At 44.1% G+C, this 6,205-nt stretch overlaps 1 pseudogene; it reads right to left on the bottom strand.

The window, feature by feature from the left end:
- Positions 1-735: 735 nt before the first annotated feature.
- LOC101594728 lies at positions 736-1,187 on the bottom strand (annotated as a pseudogene).
- Positions 1,188-6,205: the final 5,018 nt, after the last annotated feature.

Here is a 6,205-nt window from a genome sequence, read left to right as displayed (position 1 = left end):
GGACTCAGGAGGCCGGGCTGAGCCAGGGAGGCAGCAGCAGGGAAGTCCTGCTGGGCTGTTCGCTGGCAGCCATCTTGGAGGGACAGGATCAGACCCAAGTTTCAGTCTTGCCAAGGTGGACAGATGGCATCTCCCTGCTCCCTCTTTGGGCTCTGTCCCTAACTAACTGCCTGAAAGAAACTAGCTTTCTCCTATTTCCCCTCCATTCTGACTTGGAGTTTTCTGGATTCTTTGCTGTTTTGCCTGGGTCAGTGCGCTGCTTTGCTGGTTTCTTGTCTCCACATGCCTGGACTCACGTCCCCTCCCCTGGTGGCGGCTTCTGGCTCCCGCTCATGCCAGCAGCCCTGCTCCGCTTGCGCAGATCCCTGCTTGTCCTGCCTGAGCGTTAAGTACATCCGGTTTTGTTATTGTTTGTTTTGTTTTGTTTATCTTCTCAAGCCACAATTTCCAGTCCCCAAAAGCAAACATTTCCTGGAGTGATGTCTGATTCTCCCACCTTTTTTCCTTTTCTTCCTCTACCTCCTCCCCCTCCCCTCTCCCTCCTCCTCCCCCTCCCTCTCCTCCTCTTTTTCCTCCTCCTTCTCCTCCTTCTCCTCCTTCTCCTTCTCCTCCTCCTTCTCCTCCTCCTCCTTCTCCTTTTTCTCCTTCTCCTCCTTCTCCTTCTCCTCCTTCTCCTTCTCCTCCTTCTCCTTCTCCTTCTTCTTCTTTACGAATGAGGCAATTATTGACCCAGCATCCTTGTTTTAATGTTTCTTGTTGGCAGCTGCCACCTGTCCGGCGATTCTGTCCAGGTCTGTCTGTCCCTGAGGTGTCAGCTTGCGGGCCCCCACCTTGGTCCTTTTCCACCATCTTCAGCCCTTCCAGGGCTTGGAGGACCCGACGGGCCACACTCCTGGAGCCGTCCGAGCGTGACGCGGTTCCCCTGCCGTCCTCCGTGGACCCTGGTCGGGGAGCTGACCCCAGCGCCCACGCGGAGGCACAGGTGGCCGCGGCGGCCGCAGCTCGCGCGTAGAACCAGCTCTCAGCTAGGGAGCAAGCTGTTTATGTCTGGCCAGCTTGACTGTGTCCTCCCAATCGGGAACTTTCAGCTTCCCGGACTGCTTGAGGAAGGCTGCCAGAGCCCTGACGAACTCCTGGTGGTTTACATCTTGATGGTAACTTATGGTAACTCCAGGCATCTTACTGCCAGCCAGGGGAAAAGCTTTTTTTTTTTTTTTTTTTTGGTTTTGGTTTCTCGAGGTAAGGTCTCCCTCTAGCTCAGGGTGTCCTTGAACTTATGGCGATCCTTTTACCCCTACCTCCCAAGAGAGAGAGAGAAAAGGATAGATAGAGAGAATGGGCACACCAGGGCCTCCAGCCACTAAAAATAAACTCCAAATGCATGTGCCACCTGGTGCACCTGGCTTACATGAGTACTGGGGAATTGAACCTGAGTCTTTAGGCTTTTCAGGCAAGTGCCTTAACCACTAAGCCATCTCTCCAGCCCCTACTCCTATCTTTCTACACATCCAAAGATGTCAAGTAAGATAGCTGCAGACAGAAAATAAAAAGTACAAAAACAAAAAGGAAACAGGCTTATAAGGAAATAGTTTATTTTTGAACCTGACTATAATGTGCAAGATGTCCACAATTTCAGGAGTCACCTATAAGAAAGAAATGTTGCTATTTTAAGGGTTTCGAAATCTCTTAAAATTTTTATATTGTAGCTTGTTTACTTTTGAGCCCGCACGACAGGAAAATTGCAATGAACTAGTTTAATCTTGTATCAATCATCTTTTGGTCACTGGGACAAAGAAAATCATCTTACAGGAGGAAAGAATTATTTTGGCTTCCAGTTCCAGAGATCCACAGTCTCTTTCATATATTGATCGTGTGCTGTGTTGAGGCCAGACAGGAAGATGGAGTGTGCATGGAGGAGAGCTGCTCACCAGGAAGCAGAAAAGAGGGGAGCAGGGTGAAATGAACCACCAGAGATGCCTCCAATGACCTACTTTCTCTAATTAGGTAGTTTAGGAGTAACAGGACCCCCAAATATGAAGTAAGATTGGCTAAAGATCGTCCTCAACCATAGGGTGAGGAAAGCCCTTGTGCTTTTTCCTGAAGTAGTCCTCACAGCCTACCCTTTGCTAGAGGCAGGAAAGTCAGGGGAGTGGGGAATGTGGTTTGTCCTTATCGCTTCCTTTCTGGAAAAAGAAAATTGCCCCTTCTGAGATGCACCTGGACACCTGGCATGAGACCTGGACTGATCAGATCAGCTCCAATCCAGTTAAGTTCCCTTAAAATACCCCAGTGAAAGTCACCAAGTGAGATTTCCCATATCTGGGACCCCTCCTCCTGCCTTGCAGCAGGAACTATACCTTCTGTCTTTCTTTTAAACTCTGTGCTCTCTATAATAAACTCTTTCTAAACTTCACCCTCTATGGTCTGTGGATTTCACTTATCAAAATTCATAAGATCAGAGCCTAGAGACCCCTGACTCAGTGGAAGTTTTATGTGACTATGAGTGTCCGGCACCCTAGCTCCCAAGTCACAGCCCAGCCAAGAGCCACGTAAGGCTCTGCCACTCTCAGTGACACCCCAGTTTCCCCTATCATCAGACTCTACCTTCTGTAAAGCGATGAAGTCAGCCAGGGATTAATCCACCAATGAGGTCAGAACCCTCATGTTCCAAATCGCATAACACTGCTGCGTTGGGGCCCAAATCTTCACTACATGAGTCTTTGGTGGATATTTCATATTCAAACCATAATGATATTGGAATAGAGAACTCAGGTTATGGCAATAAAGGGGAGGGATTGAACCCAACTTCACTGAAACAAAAGGCAGGACGAATGGATAAGCATTGGATAATGTTAGTGGGAAAGGTGTGATTAGACCATCTGTATTTGCTAATTGCCACTTATCAAATTAATCTCCTACTTCCCTCTAACACTGGGAAATGGGGACCCTAACTATCTTGACCGTTGCATTTCAAAGAGAAGCCTCCCCAATCCTTCACAAGAACATCGTTAGGTGGTGGGAGATTTGCAGTTCAGAGATGCAAAGAAAGGATCTACAGTAACAGATTTTTCCAATGTGAATATTCTTAAGAAAGCAAGGAGAGTTCACAGTGAGATTACAGCTGCTCTGAAGTGTAGACAAGCTGAGGAGAAAGTCACGGCCACTCCTTATTTTGCTTGACCTTCAGAACATGTAAATGTAGGCTTTATGGAGAGTTTTACTTCATAACTCTGGGACGCATTCCAGGCCCCTGTTACCTCCTGCAGGTCAGACAACTGTTAACGGTGCCCACAGGAGGCCAGTCTGGACTGCAGAGCCATCCACCATGTTTCATGCAGGTTTCAGCTACATAGGTACCATATTTAGGACACAGGGATCTAATTCTTAGGTGAGCTACGAACTAGTCTGCCTAAGTATCTCAGAACAATCTCTTTCTGCCACATTCTTCGTCTGATGAAACCAAGATGTAGTCCGAAGAAAGAAAAAGGAATGGGAAAAAAATATAAAAAGGAAAAATAATACTAGGTAATTTCACAAACACAAAAGCATTAAGATAATAAAGAGTGTGCATTCACGTGTTAATTAAAAACAGGTAGGAACTACATCTCATTAGCTTACAGGCACTGGAGTCTGAGTTTGTATGGGTATTCAATAAGCTTGTCTGAATGGGAACTTCAAATTGAAGTGTTGAATGTATTTTTTTTCTCAGTAGTAGTCAATATTGGAAACTACATTAATCTTTCATTTTAAAGATCTGGTGTTTAGCCTCCATAGTTTCTGATTATACATTACCATTAGCTACATAAGGATTCACACATTTGAAATTTTTCTTGGCCTTTCTGATAACCACATTCAGTGGGGGAAAAAAAAAGAGAGAGAGCAGTGTGTAACATACTCCAGACTTTATTTATTTGTATAACCCTGAAAAAAAGAAAGAAAAAAGAAAAAAATATAATTTCACACATAATTTCCAAACCTGAGAATGAGGTCTATGGTGAAATTCCTAGAGGCTTTTTATTATTGAATATGGCTCTAGTGTTCATATCAGAAATAAGCATTCTAAATCCATAAAATAATTTCTAAAGGAATTGAAAGATAAAATATCAAGACTTTTTTTTTTGAAAAGAAAGTCTTGCGGTTTTAAATAACATGTCAGACACTAACAAACATTAAGGAGGTAGAACCTCATTCAGTTCATGATGTTGTCATGACAACCAATCTTTAAAACTGAAAGTGAGGATAAAATGAACAGAATCTTTGAGTGCAAAAGGATCAAATCCTTATTGTTTTTTAAATATTTTCCCCCAGTGGACAAAATTTCTGTAGACAATCCCATTAGATAAGAATAGTTTCTTCCTCCTGGATTCGCTTGTCTCTTTGCCACCTAAGGCTTTCCTGATGTTGCCACCCCACCCAGTCTCTTGAGTCTTTCTACTTCCTTTGACTGTTGGCTGAAAAATGGCCCAAAAAAAAAAAAAAAAAAAAAAATCCATTCCTTAGCAGTACAACAAAACAGCTTAGGATGCGCCAAGAGAAGTTTTAATAAGAATGCAGAGGGAAATAAGACAATGTGAATGTTTTCCAGCTTCATGAGTCATTTCTCAGTAGAGCTAGATCCTGTTCTTTTGGCTCGAGAAGTTTCTGAAACTGAGACTAGAAAGACAAACTGAGGACCTTCTGACTTGAGCTCTTGAAAGTCTCATATCCTGGGAGACCTCTTACTTTCAGGTCATCCAGCCTGCCTGATAGAAAGAGGGTGCCCAATTTGGGTACTGCCCTGGGTTTATAGGAACTTACTCTTGGGTTCATTTGCCCAAGAATGGCTAGCAGCTTCCCCGGAGCAGAGCCTGAGAGAAGGAAAGCTGAGCGTTGGAATCACGTAAACCAAGAGCGACCCGCAGCTCCAGCTGTTGCTGCTGCGCTGCTCTTGTGTTTCTGCAGCTGCAGCTTCTGCTGCCAGGCAACCGCTGGCTTTTTTATTGAGTAGCAAAACTGAGTACTACATGAAGAATTAGTACCACCTGGGCAAAGGACAGGCGGCGTTTGAGTGAAAGACAAGAAACTTTTGACTTTGAATAATACTTTAAACATTTGTTGCTTGGTGTGGTGGTGCATGCCTTTAATCCCAGCACTTTGGAGGCAGAGGTAGGAGGATTTCCATGAGTTCGAGGCCACCCTGAGCCTGAGACTACATAGTGAATTCCAGGTCAGCCTGGGCTAGAGTGAGACCCTACCATGAAAAACCAGAAAAAAAAAAAAAAAAAAAAGTTAAAGAAAGGGATTTAGAGGTATGACGTGTTGGGCTCTGCTGATCCAGAAAACACACACACTCCATTCACAAATGTAATCACGCTAAGTCCACCTGTTATCTTCAACAGAGCTGTGCCCGTTCTGAGGGCAATATGTTACTGATTGCATTGTATTCAGTGCTGTGGTCTGCGCTTCTCATGCATGCATGCTTGTCCTGGGTCAAGAGTGCAACCAGGTCACTGAGGAACTAGGGCAAAGAGCGTATCTTCAGATCAGCCAGCATCTCCAAACAGTCCTTGTCAATATTGGTCATCTGGGCTGCTCAGGCCAAAGGTACACCAAGGTAGAGGACACCTAGTCACATTGCTTTAAGTGGGTGGTGTAAACCATGGTTGTAAGGTTAATGTCAAGGCAAGTTACAAATCAGGAACTTAGCAGAAAAAGCTTCTCAAAGCAATATTCTCAGAAAAGTTATTTGTAAGGCCAGTAAGAAACATTCCCACAGTTCATTGCCATATTTCATTCTTATAGTTCATTCCCACAGTATATTCTGATAGATCATTCCTACAAGTAGAGATAACTTAAAAGCCCTCTTTTCCAGTCTTATTTTCTTATTCAGTTCTTCCAGTGTCCCTTTAGAGTATAGGGGATAAGGCTGAATAAGTGAGTTTTAATCTGAGAATGAATTTACTAGATTAGGTTAGTGTGGAAGTCAGTAGCATTGAACCATAGACTCATTAGGAAGTTTTCCACCAGATCTTCAGCCAGTGACTTTAGAAATAGATGTCACTGGACCCCAAAAGTAGCCAACTCCCACATCTGCCATGGAATCAAAAAGTTCATCACAAGTATCACAGGTTGCTGATGTCAAAGTAGCTCCATTACTGGGCAGAAAAACAACATCTGTTCAACTAGTACTATGTGAGCATCCTAGAGAAAATACCTTTAAAGACTT

Source organism: Jaculus jaculus, chromosome 13 (assembly GCF_020740685.1).
Source record: "Jaculus jaculus isolate mJacJac1 chromosome 13, mJacJac1.mat.Y.cur, whole genome shotgun sequence".
In the NCBI taxonomy this organism is placed as follows: domain Eukaryota; kingdom Metazoa; phylum Chordata; class Mammalia; order Rodentia; family Dipodidae; genus Jaculus; species Jaculus jaculus.
The sequence above is the reverse complement of the archived record's forward strand: the minus strand, read 5'-3'. Positions and strand labels throughout refer to the sequence as shown.